The following is a 17554-nucleotide window of genomic DNA, read 5'->3' as shown; positions in this document are numbered from 1 at the left end:
TCACATGGAGAGAGCCTGTACAGAGGGACAGCAATAGTCAGAGATAGGCACCCAAGATGACATGCACTGGTTTTTGCATGGCTTATTTCATTTTAATATCATGAAGCATAGTTGGGAAAAGCTACAGAAAGGGAGAGACAGAGGATGCGTCATATTTGATGACTTTTTATATGAAGAAATCACTCTTCAGTTTGCTGAAACCAGGAAACAAATTTAAAAATAAACAAACAAAAAAAAATAGATGTATTGGTTTCTATGTCACTAATTCTTTTCACAGAATGACCAAATCACAAAATGGGCAAGTTTGGAAGGGACCACAATGGGTCATCTGGTCCAACCTCCCTGCTTAAGCAGGGTCATCCCAGAGTACAATGCGCAGGATTGTGTCCAGAAAGTTCTTGAATCCAGTGAGGGAGACTTGACAACCACTGACTAATAAATTATTGCTCAGAACTGGGTAATTAAATGTTCAGCATGAAGAGAGAGAGGTGCTATTTTCCACAAAAAGCAAGGATGTTACAGAGAGAAAATGACACAGCTTTACAAGCAGTTTTTCTTGAGTTTAGAGAACTCAAGAAAACTCATTGCCTGGACTCAATGATCCTTAAGGGTCCCTTCCAAATCAGAATATTCTGTGATTCTGTCTGCATTAAAGGCATGGAACTCCCCTGCAGCTCTCTGAAGGAAATGTGAAGGAGAGACTGAATTAGAAATTGCATGATTGCAGCAAAAATAATTTCTGGGTAGCAAATAAAGGTTGCAGTGAAGGTCAGGAGCTAAAACACTGTCACCTTTATCATGGGTCTGGATGGCTGTAAGTCATGGTGAGAACTTATCTGGCTAGGGACCATTGTGCAAGCATAGAAGAAACATAACAAAAGTATTTTTTCCTTTGGTAAAACTGGATAATAGATTGACTTACAAGTACCTAAGGTGACTCAGTATGGGGGGTATCCCCACATGTCACACTGGAGACTGAGATGTGGTTCCCCATTGGTACCAAAACCTGAGGTCATGAGGTTTTGAGATAAGGATAGTAACTGGGAGAGGTAACTGGCAAAAAAAGTACAGAACAGCTCAGAGAGTAGAATGATCATGGGGGTTTTTTGTAATTATGGTGAGGGGACAAGGGGTGGATTTTGTCTAAATTGTCCATTTTTTTAATGTGTTGGTATGATGTTATTTTGATTTTTGTTGGGAGGAATTTTTGTCTTGCTCTGTTTGGTTGTTTTTGTTGATGTGAGTATAGGTTGTGTGATGAATATGGATTTTAGTGATAATCCTTAAATATGTGATTCATAGAGGCAAGGGATGGAATATATTGGGTTTGCACGGCCTGGTTTTGGTAGCTGGCGGGGGTGGGGGGGAGGGTCTACAGGTGTGTCTTCTGTGAGAAGGTGCCAGAAGCTTCTTTCATATTCAGCAGAGTTAATCCCTGCTGGCTTCAAGATGAACATGCCATGGTCAAGGCTGGAGCAATCAGAAATGATGGTAATACCTTGGTAATAACATATTTAAAAAGAAGAAAAAAAATGCTTTTGTGCAGATATAATTGCAGCCAGAGAAGAGCAGGGTGAGAGGAATGTGAGAGGAATGTGAGAGGAATGGCCTTGCAGACACCAGGGTCACTTGAGAAGGAAGGGTGAGAGGTGCTGAGATTCCCCAGCAGCCCTTGGCACAGACCATGGTGAAGCAGCTGCACCCCTGCAGCCCACGGAGGATCACAGGGACGCAGAGGTCCCCCTGCAGCCCATGGAGGAGACCCATTCCAGAGCAGGCTGTTTCTGAAGGACCACACCCCATGGAGGAGTGACCCACAATGCAGAAGTTTGTGGAAAACTGTTGCCTGTGGGATGGTCTCACACTGGAGAAGTTTGTAGAGAACTGTCTCCTGTGGGATGGTGTCACCTCGGAGAAGTTTGTGGAGAACTATCTCCTATGTAAGAGACCCCATGGTGGAACAGGGGAAGGACTCCTCTCCCTGAGCAATAGCAGAAACAGCTTGTGAGGATCTGACCATAACCCCCATTCCTCATCTCCCTGCAGCTCTGGGGTAGGAGGTAGATCAGGGAAGGAGGGAGGGGTGGAGGAAAGGTGGTTTTAAAGCTTTATTTTACTTCTCATTATCCTGCTCTGATTTTCCTAGCAATAAATTCGATGAACACCAGTTTAGTGCTTCTCTTCAGAAACATGATGAATTTTCATTCATTGTGAGCAGGACATATATTTCTCACCAGTACTGCCCAATAAGTGGATACAGAGATACTGCAGTGCTGCTTTTTTAATTTTTTTTAAGAGCTTAAAAGCCAGTGAATAAATTTATTACTTGAGGAAATTTTAAGTAAGTGAATATCATTACTGAAGATCACCATCAAGTTGCCAAGCTGAGGTACACGCAAAGGGAGCATGTGAAAAGAATAAACTTAGTGAACTAAAAAAAGAAGTGCTTTCTTAAGCAGAAAAATATTTCTCAGTGAAGTACGTATTTCAACTCACTAGCTTTGATGATCAGTGAATATGTAACACAGACTTCAGTCATAATGACTCCTCCATTAAGGTACAGTTGATCAACTTTAGCTGAATTCCACCGGCAGAAAATGAAGCCCTGTACAGGGGCTTAAGTAAGAAGAAGTGGGGAAAATTTTGTTATGCCTCTGGGTGGCACTGGGTATATTTAGGACTTTCTTGGTGGAGTTTAGAGATTACAGTTCAAATTCTCTCATGCAGAAGTCAAGAATTCAGAGTCAATCTCCTATAGCTTAAGAAAACCTATGCATAGGCTATTCAGGTCAAAAAGGAGCCAATTTCCCTTTGATTTTTGCTCTGAATATTTTGTTGCATTTTTTCTAAATTTAGCTACTTGATGAATTAAGTTCAAATTGTATATTATTTTGTGCATTTTAACTAATATACTATTAATTGCAAAACCTGTTTTTTGCTTGAAAGTTTGTGGTTTGATAAGAGAAGGAGAGAAATATATTGTTGTGAAAAGAAAAACAATTGAAAATACACAATTATCACAGTGAAAATTAACCCCCATAATTTTAGAGCCGTCTTGCAGGTTTAAAGTACATGGATTCTATAATACTTGAAATACAGGATGAAATCTTGATTTTTTTTGTAATTTCTAAAAGGAATTGATGATTTCAAGTTTTGTTTGTTCACAAGCCTTCTATCCCACATTTTTATTTTTTCCTTAACAAATGCTCAGTAGGTGAATATTCCATCTGTTTTATTTGGACACTTAGAGGGGAAATAAATTCTCATCTTGCTCTGCGCAGTATTGTGAGAGTAATGTATGGTTTATTATAAAAGAAAGGTGTGCATGGAGTGGGGCAGAAAGAAAAAGGCTGGAAACAGGTGAAGGCAAAAATTGCAGAGGGGCTTATGCTTTTACTTTTCGCTGAACTAGCTTGGGTTTTGAATTCACATACTGCAGCATGAATTTCAGTCAAAATCCTTGAAAGAAGGTGACTCCTTTAAAATACTGAAGGGCTCAAGGAATTTATTTCAGGTGCCAGTGATCTTATTTACATTTTCTAAAGCAAGAGTTCCAATTGACTGGGTTATTACATTGAGACCCTCAGAGCAAGCACTTCACAAAGGATGGATCCATGTTCTCTTTCTACTTCCAAGAACACAGGCTCTATTTTTTGTAACAGATGGAAATATTTGTTACCAGGGAAATTTCAGGACCCAGAAGAGAGATTGAAGGACTGAGATTCTGTGTGTATGAAAAACAAACATTAAAGTGAAAGTTGCTCTCAGACTCTGAATCATCTCAGGAAGAGATAAGACATTAGCAGAGTCAAAGTGGGTTACCACTGACTTAATGACATCTCAGATACTGTGAATTTGTTGTTTAAAGTCTAGGTAGGTCAATGGTGAAACATCTGTGGATGAAATGAGCTAGAGAAATGTGCATCTTTTGCAGCTTAGAGCTGTTAAATGAACATTCTCATGCACTTATCAGCAAACTGTACTGCTTTTTCTGTCTGAGAAACCTCTATGAATGGACCAACAATTTATTGGATTTGATAATGAGCACAGAATACTGCCTGACTGCTGCAAAAATGCTCTCTAACTTGCTTGACAGCTATTCTTTATGAGGTACTAATTATTCAAAATCTCCAGCTGTTTTAATGGAACACTTGGGTCAGGTGGGTTTTCTGATTAAGTGAGATAAATAGTGTCATTTAGACCAGCCTGGTGCTAGAACTGATGTACATGAATAATTTTGCAGTTGAAATAGTCTGTGTGAAAATGTGCTCTGTGAAAAAACCCAGCACAAATTTTATGTACTGTTCAAATTCCATCCTGAAAAGAAAAGCATACATGATGCACCTCTAGGCCTTAAACTGTCTCAGTACAGAGCTGTCTCCTTTGCATTTTGGAATGTTTAGTTAACACTCACTGAGTTGTGAGTAGCTTTTTGTGCTTGTGTTTGTCAGAAACCCACTAAAACCGGTGAGATCACAAACAGTGGCAAAATGCTTTCAAATAGTGTTCCCACCCTTGGGATTTCACTGTGTTGTTACATGACTGCTCTGCAGAGGTCTGCATTACACCCAGCTGATCATTACATCCTCAGCTGGTACTAGCCTGACAACACATTGCATAGTGACAAAACTTTTCAGTGTATCCAGTACATACTTCAGTGCATTTAATGTATTAGGGGTCTTTGTGTCATGGTTGTGCCAGGGAATTGTGGGCTTAGTAGAAATGTTTTTTAGTTTTGTTTATTTATTTTTGGTTTTTTTTTCTAGTTTAGAATGAAATAAGTAAATTGTTCTCAAGTTTTCAAGTTGAAATCCTAAATTATGGCAACCTCAACTTGCTTCTGGAAAGAAAATATAGCTAAGAAACTTGTCTGGAGAAACCAGACTTGCAAGTTTCCAGCTTGCCAACAGCACACAGCAATGTGTGAGTGGCAGTGCTTACAGGGATAATGACACTCAGGCTTTTTCCCAATTTGACTCTTACATTGTCCTTCAACACTATTTCCCTAATCCTGTATTTTCCTGAGATATTAACTATAATTTATTGTTTCTCATTTCCACATGCTGGCCCGTTCCTTCCCTCACTAGAATAATGAATAATTGCCTTTGGGGCTAGAAATCAGTATCTTTAACTAAATTTCTTGACCTGAACACCCCCAGTGTTAAGGTCATAAACCTTTCCAATTTTAGTCTCTTGAAACCTTCACACAAGTATTCCACAGCTTTGATCGCATCACCAGGCTTCAGTCAAAGCTCCATGCACAACATGACTTGCCTGTCTACTAGTGACCACTCAAGTTCAAACATCCCTGACTTGACTTTCCCAAAGTCTTTGTCTCCTTTAAAACTCCAACTTAGAGCAGGCTTTCTGAAATGAATATGCTACAGCTGAGCTAAAAGACTAGGTAAAAAAAAATCCCCCACCCCCTCCCAATCCAACAAAAGAATAGAGAACCAAAACACCATAAGGTTTGCCTGTAGATATCACAGTCTTGAAGTTATTTTAAATACTGAGGCCTTAAAACCCTAAAGATCCCAAATTCTGGGCTGAAAAAAAAGTATATGTGTGTTTTCATTTGAACACAAGCTGCTGCATCATCTTTGATTTATCTTTGAAACAGATGTGTTTTGAATTGAAGCTAGACTTCAAAGGAGAAAGTAAATGTTCAATAGGAAATATTTTTCTTATTCAAAGTAGAGTCTTAAAGTGTAAAGTTTGCTCTGAAAAGATAAAATTTTATTCTAAAAGTTCCATTCCAAAGTTCAGAAATGGTTCAGAGCTTTAGTTCAGAAAAGTGCAGGAAATTACAGTTGTGAACCTTAGGCACATTTCTTCAAACAAACAAGTCTGGAGGGTTAAGCAGGAACATATAATATCTGGCTATTGTTATAATTATGTATCTTCATGATAGAAATGCCTGAACGCCGTGTTGACACAGGTTTTCAACCAGCTTGACTTAATTTCTCCTATGCAGAGTCCAGAAATAGTCTGATCCTTCTTTTGTTCGTCAGCTCAAACACTTTATATCCAAGCTCAGCTCCCTGATATTTTTGTCTTTGTGTCTAGATACTCACCCTGACACATATCCAGGCACATACTTATTTAGGCATCTTGCTGAAACCTTCCCTCTTCAGTAAAGCCCTGGGCTAACTCCTACAGTTTTCCTCACATCCTCCCCACCAAGTGTGAGACTTCCTCTCGCCTGTCAGCTTTGCCCAACCGCTCCATGCCTTCAGCTTTGTTAGTGCTCCTCCCTGCTTTCTCTTTTCTACTTGTGCTCTTTACCAGCCCCTTTCTTGGTTTTCCTTCCTTTATACTTCCTCAACTATCCAGGCCCACGCTCAGAACTTATTAGGACTTCCTACTTTGCTTAGTTCTCCCAAAAAACTTCCCAATCTCCCATTGGATGGAAGACATACTTCAGCAAGAAGCTTTTTATACCAATAGTCCAGACAATTATTTGTAAAAAAGGAAGTTTGCATTTCTCCTAAATTTTGGTTTCCAGGCACACATCCTGTTTCCTACTAATAAAGCTGGTATCCTGTGTGAGCAGTGAGCAGGGTCAGGGCTTCAAACATCAATGCCCCATTCTATTTTAGCTGTCTAGAGCTCTGTTATGATCCAGCTCTATGATCATACATCCCAATGGACATAGAGAATGCTGGATATTTTTTTGCGTGTGAATAGTCAGCTAGAAGAGATTTCTAACCACGTCCTTAATAATATCTGCTTCTGAATCCCTTTTGCATGTAGTCAAAAATTATGTCTGTGTAATATTTAGAGACATCTATCTTGAGTTATTCAAGGTCAAGCTGACATATATAGTAGGGAAGTGATAGTATGTCTTAATTTCACATCTTATTTATAGCACATTTTCTCCTTTTGTATCTTCACTGTGAAGGCAACAATGTTAGTGATAAAGAAGATAAAGAACTGGCAGGCATCTGCGTTTAACCATTCTGTCATTTAGACTGCTCTCAAGGTCTCTGTATAAATAAGCTTTTGTGAACTCGACCACCTTTCCTTTAGTATTTAAGAAAGAGTGGTTTGTACAGAAATATGAATGGAAAGCTATATGCACATGGCTTCTATTACTACATAAAATTGTAGTTAATATATGTATTATAAATATAATACCCATGTCAAACTATATACTGGTTATATTTATTATATATATAGACCTATGTGCTTTTCATCCCCACCCTGCAAACTGTTCAACCATTTTATAATTTTATTGCTGTCTATAAATTCAGAAATAAAATTAGAATGATATTTTATATAAATCTGTGCTTTTTCCCCTCCTCAAATATTAATAAAACAAACTGGACTGAAATAATTGTCTGAAAATAAATGAGTTTCTATTAAGCCTTATGTATCATTTGAGGTTACAGCATTGCAGTATACCAAAGGATCCATGAATTCTTCTGATGTCTCCCACTTCTGCTGGATGAACATCCTATTCTGACAAGGAAAAAAGAAACAATAAAAAACCAACCAAACAGCAACTTCTAGATGTCTTGGAACAGTTTTTTTATTGATTTCATCATCTACTGGTGTTGTTTCCGTATCACAATGGTTCTTCACTTATGGACTTACATTAAGTGGCCTGAATAGCATGACAGATTTCACTTGCAGGATAAAGACATTCACAGGTGTTTTGGTTTTTGTTTGTTTGTTTTTTGGGTTTTTTTTTGTTTGTTTTTTTTTTTTTCCGTGCTGTTCGAATAAGATAGCTGCATCTATTGCATCTTCTTTATCACTTTCCTGTTATGCTCATCATGGTCGTGCATGATGATCTCAGGAAGAAGAAAGCTACAATATTCCAAGGTGTCAAAAGGCAGGCAGTTGTATCATAATTACTGTAAAGCAATTGAACGTAGCAGCAGCACTTTTGTGTAGTGTTCTTTCGTCCTCCTCACCTCTTGCTTTTGTCCCATTAGCACTAATCTCTAGATTCTGGTGTGCTGGTGGCATAGAGAAGAAGCTTGCTCACTGGCACTCTCTGGGGGCCCTCACAAGCCTGAAGGCTGGTTCTGCGGATGTTTTTGGAGGGCACGCTAGATCCAGAATAGTCTCCATTGTTTGGATGATCCCTGAGCATTTTGCAGGTTTAGGGCTCTGCAAGAATCTGCTCTGCACTTTCCGTGGATGCTTACACAGTGAGAACAGAGAGCAGTTAAGTGACAGATCCTTCAATAGAATTCTGTCTGTGTGCTTGGGTCTTGTTCCCTGATTATCCTGAGGCTGAATTTAAAGTTCTGTCCTTGAAGCTCCTAGGAGTCGATGATTTAGAGTATCTCAGAGCACTGTTTTAGTGAGACACTTCCTCTGTGAAGGTGTGGAGGGAAGAGTGAAGGAGTTATCCAGGCTGACAGGCACCTACACTGAGTGGCTACTGGCTTACTCCCCATCACAGAGCTTGTGTGTGGTCAGAGCTGTACAAAAGACTTCTGAAAAGGATAAAGTCTACACACAGAAAATTTTTGAGTCTAAACTAACAGAGGAAGATTAAACACTGAATTCCATTATGAGACCAGAGGTGAGATGTGACTTCAGGTGTCATCTATTTTATGATTGAAGTTAATGTGCTTTTAAAAAAATGAATCAAGGTAGTATTTCAATTTAAACTGTCTTGTGCAAGTGTCTTACTGACCTGAGAGATAACGAAATGTAAATGGTATTCAAACCTCTTAATTGCTGCCAATAGCAATTCTTTTGTTACTCTGCAAGGAAAACGGTAGAGGCATCTCTTTTAGAGAATAAAGCCCCAGGTAAAAAAGCAGTAAGTACCTCATTAGCAACACTGAGCTACAAGTGTGCCTAAGATCCCACAGACTTCAAGCCAAGTGTTAAAATAGGTTGCACTGAATGGATGACTAAATTGTTCCAATGACAGTCTCTCTTTGATGAAAGGTGCCTAGAGCTACCCTTTCTTAGGTTTGCCTACCGTGCCCATCTGTCTTTTACCATTCAATACAGTTCACTTCTCTCTCAATTCCGTGTCTTTAAGGTATTTGAAAGTTGGGAATTAGAGATTATAAAATAATAGCTCTTGCAGTAGGCACTCACAGTTAGGAGACTGTTAAAGTGATTGGGTATTTATTTTAGGGAGTGTCACAGAGCACTAAAACAAATAAAACCCACATTAGTTGTGAGTTACTGAAGAAGATGTTCTGAGCCATTGAAGCTGGGTGAATCAAGCCTAGGAAATTTAAAATATTCTTTGTGTGCTAGCAGATATATATATATACATATATATATATAACGTTTTAGATATACTCTAAGCCAAACTGCAGGCATTTCCTTTTCATCTTCTATATACTTAATAACTCCATGAAAAGCATTGAATGCCATGATCGAGAGATGCCATAAAAGTGCCTGGCCAGTTCCTGCTTGCTTTGCTCATGCAATTAGGAAGTGCCTGCATCAGTAAATCAGATGATGCTTTTTCCAGCACTTAGATGAACTAATTTCTCAGCTGCCTTCAGCAACCAAATGAGAGCACTTTTAGGTGTTTTAGGTATCTCAAAAATGCTCTAAAGTAAAAAAAAAAAAAAAAAAAGCACTTGCCTGAAACAGCCACCTCCTTTTTTTGTTGATAAAACATGTCATACAAATGGGTGGTGGGTGGAAAGGTAACTTGCCAGTCCAGCACAGATATCACGGGAGCCAGGTAGATTCCCAATTCTCACAGTGAATTTTAGAATAAATCAAGGCACAAGTTTAGTGCCAATAAAAAATGTGCATAAAATTGAGTCATAAATGTATATTTTTAAATAGAATTTTAAATAAAATCACAATTATGTAAAATCCAAGAGCTAGTTTAAAAATAAACAAAAAAACCCTACTGTAGAAAAAAAAAAAGAAAGTTTGTGTTTGATTCTCATCACATATTTTAACACTTGCTTTCTGGGATGAGGAATGTATCAGAGGAATCTTATTAGAAGGAAATTTATTTGTCTTGCTAATTCTTTTCTTTATTTCCACTCCTTTGCCAGGAAAAACATTCACTGAAATCATTCAGTGTAAATTAAGTGATATTTAAAGAGATGCAACTATTCAAAATGTGCATGTGCTTCATACAGTCACATAAGCCAAACAGTTTGCTTAAAATATTTTACTGCCAGTTCCCAAAATGTATACTCAGTATGGTCTTTTTGGAAGGGCACTGCAGACTAAATGTGTCCTAGCCTCCATATACCCCAGTTCCCTCAGCAGACTTGGGGCATGATTCTGGGCACAGGGCTCCAGCCCCTTCATCATTAAGTGACAGCACAGTCCTAGCACCAGGTGTAGTTCAGGCCAGTAGTAACGGTCTCCCTGGCCCCTTTCTGGTATTTACACAGTCCAAGGACCACAAAAATAAAAGAATTTATGGATGTGCTTTCCACAAGAGCTTTCCACGCCATCTGGATTCATCTGCAGGTGTAAGGATTTGGGGAATGAATTTGCTATGTATGAGGAGCATCCCAATTAAGAAATATTCGAGGTGTGGTCCTTATTCCCTAAACAAACATCTCCTAAATCTTGCCTCCCCTTTAGCATGTTTCTCCTGCACCGTTGGCTTGCCCTGTCCCTACAGCTGTAGCTTAACCACAGTTAGTATTCAGGTGATTCAAACCAGAGCAGCTGACTGGGACAATGATGTGAAAAATAGTCCCTCACAAATGTTCCTTGTTCCCTGTTGCCTTCTTACTGCCCTGCACACCTAGGGCACCTCAGCTCACCAGCTGGACTAGTGAACTCCAGCCCCTTGCTGTATGTCAATGGGAAGTATTAATGAGAGAAGTACTTGGACTGAGCTTTGTAAAAGTGAAAAATCCAGAAGAACAAAGGTTCTCCACACTGTCCTGTGACTGCTGTGGATTTAAGTAGGCATTTAGAATTGTCACAGAACTTTGTCTCTTCTTGAAGGTGTTCAAGAAACACTTGGACAATACTCTTGGACATAGGGTGTGACTCTTGGGGGTGCTGCTGTGGAGGGCCAAGAGATGGACTTGATCCTTGAGGGTCACTTCCAAACTGTTTTTTCTGCGATTCTGTGACTGATACCACTGTTTAAACTGCCTGGCAAGTTTAAAGTGTGCCAAGAAAATCATAACCTTAACATTTACTGAAATCACCTAGAATATATCTGGCTTTTGGGATGTTCTTTCACTTATACATGTGATAACAATTATAAATTACTGAAATGGCCCCTAATCACTATGTCTGATGCATGTCTCTAAACATGGCCCACCTAGAAACTTACAAAAAATGTAAATCTGGCTTGTGTTGGTAACAGGATGGGAGAGAGACAAAGTTGTTGAGAAGTCAAAAAAGAATGTTGAAGAAGCTCAAAATTTCCTATCATCAGTATGGTAATGCATTGTTAGACACCTTTTGTGACAATTTCCTTCAGGTTCTGTAAGGAATAAGGTTTTAGTCATCTGGAAAAACTTTGTGTGATTAAGGCTGATGAAAAGTGGATTAAAATGAAACAGTAATTAACTTGATTGTAATAATAATAAAAATGAATTATTGTCTTGCTGCTTCATCCAAATTTTTTTCTATTTATCACTTCTACATCATAAGCATTTGTTGTAAGTTTCCAAGCTTTTCATTATTTTCAATGATAATGGACTCTAGGGTGCCAATCAGCAAATTAACCAAGTATTTTTTGAATAGAAAAATAAGTAGACTCAAAATAATTCATTATTAAATATGATAAATAAATTTTGTTATTAAGACATCAAATAATGTCCTCTTTAACATCACACAAGCATGACATTCTTAAAAGACTTATGAGAATTGGGATTTTAGCTGTTTAAAATACTATGTGGTGGTAGGGCAATTAATTTCAGAAAAAGAAAAACAAAATACTCATGAGTTACACATAACCTGAAGTTAGATTTCTAAAATCTGAATTTCCACACGTCTTTATTTTGTATAATATTGCTAGATGATTCTTAATACAATCTCATTTGTATGCATATAGCTTTTTTCATTTCATAATGACAGCTTATCTGTTCAGTGCCTGGTCAAGAAGTATACTAACTGGTAAATAGATGTTCACAATATTTTCTATCCTGTGCATGCTAAATTGGTCCTAATTAAGCAGGATTAAAGCAGCATTGATGCTTCCATGTGAAATAAAAAAACCCTCACCACCAAGGGCCAATTTACATTCTTATTATTCAACACATGTGAAAATAAAATAGCTTTGGCACAATAAATGAGGATTCTTTGACAGCAATCCAGTGTCTACATACATTTGGAATTGGTTTCTTTGCTTGAATTGATAACAAATATCTGATGTGGAGAAAATGCTCCCTTTTGGTTTTCTGACACCGTGCTATTTCACACTGAATTACGCTATGTTAGATGATGAGCCAAGCAGTGGGGGAGGAGGAAAGGGAGAAGGGTGGGTGGGGAGAAGAGTGAATGTGTGACATAATCTAAAGGGAGCTTTCAAATAATTGGAAATAGAGAAGAAAGAGCAATATATCAGGAGCACCCATTAAGTGCTGCAGTGTGGGTTCAAAAGGGCATAGATCCTGACCCTTGTGTTCCTAATCACTTATTTATGGCTTTCAGAGGCACAGTGTTATGTAGTGACACCGTGACAACATGCAGATGCAGAAGAGCAGCATCTGTGTGGCTGGCAGACGCTAAAATCTCAGCCACAGAAAAGTTCTTGGTAAAAGAAGCATCATTATAAAGCAAAGAACAAAATACAAAATCCCTGACAAGGATTAGAATAAACGGTTAATACTTAATAAAGAGTGACAAAATCTGCTCCCCAGCACTTAATAATTTACCAGTGGTTTATTATGATAGGACACTTCTGTAATTTATTTTTCTTTAAAGTCATGTAAGAAAACACTGTGTTGTAAATCTAAGTTGTTTTCTTCCTGCAGGAAAGAGAGAAAAGCATCAGGCTAAAAGAGTCTAAATAGATGTTTAATGCAGGTGACAAGAAGGAAGTGTAATAGAAATAGTTGTGGAAACTGTTCAAACACTCATTTGCTTGTGGAAATCTCAATTTCTCTATATCCTAATGGCTGAAAAAATTATTTAAAATGCTTATGCAGATGCCAGTCACAGTTTCAGGCTGTGATAGCCAACAATAAGGGTGCATGGCATAACTGGCGCATCAGCTGGCAGGGGCTGATGAGGTTGCAACATTCTCTCTAGTCTAGACTCTTCTGATTACATCCAATTTGCTTTCCCTTTTTACTGACAAACTTGACTTCCAAATTATGGTAATGTTATCATGCTCTTTATACTGGTTGTATTTACATTTCCTTATCTCAAGATGACTTTAGAGAAATTCAACAGAAAACAAGTTTTCCTTGTTAAGTTTTTTCATCATCCAGACAGTTTCTGAGATATTTGCTGGTCACTTATTGTTTTTTATGTTCTTATTTACATCCAGCCTTCTCCCAACAGTAATTCAGAAAAATTAGATAGAAATTTAAAACCTAGACATTAAGTAGTGCTCTGTGTGAGGCAAAAGAGCAATAAGTTGGAAGTTTAAAACAGCTCAATTTAAACTAGTTTTGTGCATTTCACCTATAGGAAATTTGAGATTAGTTGTTTAAAATAAGTGCTGTGCACCTCATCTAAATTGTGCATTGAGGAACATTGAAAACAGAGCTGGTCTTTAGACCTGAGTTCAAAGATTCTGTAGCTTAAATGTCAGGTTTCTGAATGATATAAAAATGGAAAATTTCTTTGAGAAAAAAAAATGCTTTCTGTTTCTCAAAACAAAAAATTGTTACTGTAAAATCTTTTTGCAGGTTAAAAAACCCCAAACCCACAACCTCTTCCTGCGTTGCAGAATGCCTTAAAAGAAAGACCACTTTGCTGCATGTACAAAATGCCACTCTGCTCAAATTCTGATGAAATTCTGAAAGACAAATTCCATCACAAAGAAATAGCTCTGCTGCTTTTGTTGGAATAGAATGTCAGAGTCTTCTCTGTGGAAAGGAAGCTGGTTAATCAGTGTGCAAAGTTGATTAAGGCAATATTTTCTAATTGGCCTAAGTGACTCCAAGCCCTGCTTTTTGAAATAACTTTGAAACTCATGTTCCTCAAGTAGAAAATTTTGAAGACATAGAGAGACCCTTTTGATTTCTAAATGCAAAGGCCAGATAAATGGCCCTGGAGCAGTAAATGACCAAAACCTTAGCTGCAAAGAAATAGGAAAGAGAGTGAACAAAGCTATGCTTATTCAAAAGGGACACAGGACATAAAAGAATTTTCCTCTAGCTAAGATACCTTTTAATCTGTGGTGGCAGAATACCTCCCACAAATTTGCAGTATTGAACACTCTACTTTTCTTTTTGATTTGGAAAATCCAACATTTTTCTGCTTTAACGCTGGCATTCTTCACAGCATGAATATTCTGCTTTTCAGTCAGCTATACCAATCCTTTAGGAGACTTTCCAGAATACCTTCAATATGTAAATGGCTAGTAAAACCCTTTTTGCTTGAGTATGCAAATCTGACATACATTAAATAATCATAACCCTGAAACATATTTTCATTGAAATGAGAAAATATGTCAGCAATGTAAGCAAAGCAAAGGCCTGATTTAGGTCCAGTTGTCTTTAGCTATGCAAGACTAAGCACTACACTTTGCTGAATTCCTTCGGATTCCTGGTTTTTACTCACACACTATCACTCTACCTAATATTATGCTTTTATTCTCTTACCCTTCTGCTGTCTTTTCTTCCTCTTGTGTCATGAATTGCATGAAATATTTTTGCCACAGTGATCTTGCATCTTTAAATCTTTCTGAAACTCTTCCATCTTTTAACTCACCAGTCTTTGTCTTGATGTACAAGAACTGATAACCCAATTCTTACTTTCCCCCTGCACTCCTCCCCTACCATTTTAACTAATATTATTGGTCCTGTTTCTTCTGAAAATAAGTAATAAGCAGCACCGTAAAAATGAACATGTTGTACTGAAGTGAAAAGGCAGCCTGTGCTTTTGCACACAACATCAATACCTCTGGCACACGTCTGGGGACTGGTATATCTGTATAATTGTTAATTAGTGAGAATCTTTTTATCTCATGTTTCTTTGAGTGTTTGTTTAATGTTATCTACTTAATGTCTTACAAACATCTCAAGAACAGCCACAATCTTTGTTCCAATCCTGGGTCCATTTGTATCACCAGTTTGCTGTTTAAAGTCCAAAGCAATTCATAGTTGACAGTTTCTTCTCTAAGAGAAGTGACATGGAAATCTTTGCATTATGAACCATTTTGGTATTTATTCTCTTTCTACAGAGCACTAAACTCAGCAGTGATGTTTACAGGCATACAACATAGTGTATGCCTATAAACAGTGATGTTTACAGGCATACAGAACAGAAAAATGAAGGAATAACAAAATGTCTGTAATTTGGTATTTATGGTTGGAATTATGGTGTAGAAAGCTCTCAGTCATCATCTGTTGGTCACTGATCCTCCTCACTGAAGCATGGGCAAGTTCATGCAGAAGAGAGGGATGCCCAGGTAACCCTTCCAAAAGCAGAAGGCTGGGAACAGAGCTGAGTGAGCCCCAAGACAACAGAGCTCAGAGCAGGTGGCTGAGGGGGCATTTTTGGATGCCTGGAATGAGTCCTGCCAAGGCCATCCTGAGCTAGACGATGCCTCCACCACTGACAACAGCTTTGACAGACACTTAATGAAGAGTTTGGCGGCTGGCAATGAAGAATAACCCAAATGCTATGCCCAAGTGGAAGCTGAATTCTTGCAAATAAACTGTTTCACAGGGGTCAAATGCTGTTTTAATGTTGGAACGTGGTGCAATGAGAGTGTCTGATTTCAGTCAATGAAGAAAAAGCAGGAGGGGGAAAACCTATATTGTGAATAACAGATTGCGGTCAGGCTTTCAGTATGATTTACCATAGCCTCTGTATTTCCTTTTAGTGTTTTATACATTTTCTGCATGTTAGCCTGGAAAGGAGTTAATAGTATTTCTGTTCATTGTGACTGCTGCCTTTCTTTATCACCACAGCTCCCTGCGAATAATTCATACAATCTAATGTAGTTCTTTTTAATTCTGTAACACCAGGACATTTAATTTAAGTACAAAACAAGAAAGGAGATTCCTTTTATCAGATCAATGAATTAGCTCAGAATGGAAAATCATCTTACTAGTTAGTGGATTCTCACTGTCACTAGCCCCTTACAAAGAAATAACAAATGGCTTTTTGCTGCTGATACCGGAGATTTTAGGATTTGGGGGACATATTTTTTTTCATCTGGGCTATTCTGTAATAATTTCTAATGAATAATTCAAATGTCATGGGAAACCAAGGCTGCTAGAGACTCCCTTTCTCATTATTAATTGTAGATTTTGCCTTCTATTAGTATAACTGCATTGGAAGTTCATACTGAAGAAATCTAATGAGTGTGACTTAGAGCATTTTTAATTCTCCATCGTCTGCCAAAGGTGCAATGAAATTGCCTTGGGTTATGTGCACAGACCTTCCCATGAGACATAAAACTAAAAAGATATCTTCTCCTTCTCAGGGAGATTTTATTTTACTTCAGACATGAATAGCAACACCAGGGATTTTCCTTCTTCCTCTGTAAAAACTAACTTAACTTTCTTCATATGATTGCATGATGATTAACTTCAGCAATAAAAGAGCATTAATCCCAGAACATGAATAGCACTCTTTGATGTTGCTCGTGGCCAAAATGCACCACCCATTCATTTAAATATCACAGAAAAAAGCATCTACTTCCTGGAACATTTGGAATTTTTTTCCCAAGTTATTATAACAGGTATAAGTACTTAATAAACTTTAAGCTTATTTTAATTTATTTTAATTTATGTAAATAACTCCGGGCCTTTTGTTACATAATCCCAGTCAAGTATTCATACCTGAAAGAAATTCCAGAAAAGTGTCCCAATCCTCACACTGGGAAAGGGAGCTGTTCTTCACAAGCTATAAATTGCCTTAATGTAATGCAATTTTGCACCAGCTGAGGAATGGGTATAAAATAAATCTGGGTTGTCTGACAGTTGAACTCAACTTTTCCATTAGCATTAAGGGAATGACTAAATTTTTAACAATGATGTTACATCTATACTGAAATACACGAAGGAATACAGGAATGACATTAGATGAAATCCCACCCTTTTCTCTATATTTAAGTGACAGGAGAATCAAAATGATGGCCATAGTCATGGTTGTTATATCCCTGTCTGTCAGACACGTCAGGATTTGATGAGTGAGATAGCAGCTGAATCTTAGTCCATGCAGCAGTGGCTTATGAGGCCCAAAGATTTCAAGTTTGTATTTGGTGGCTTGTCCCAGAACATAATATTATGTACAAGAAGCAAATGTGTGCAGCCAAACCACAGTGCACAATTTATCTCAGAGACTATAATGGAGATAAATTGTACCAAAATAAGGCTATGTAAAGTTTTGAATGCCCCACAGCAGGGACCTGCAGCCATACTCCAGAGTCAACTATTGTGAGAACAACAATAAGGCTAGCACAGGGGATATTCTTAGATTTAGGTCATAACTAAAGTGGTAATTT

This window comes from Camarhynchus parvulus, chromosome 2 (genome assembly GCF_901933205.1).
Source record: "Camarhynchus parvulus chromosome 2, STF_HiC, whole genome shotgun sequence".
Lineage (NCBI taxonomy): Eukaryota > Metazoa > Chordata > Aves > Passeriformes > Thraupidae > Camarhynchus > Camarhynchus parvulus.
Note: the sequence above shows the minus strand (reverse complement) of the source record.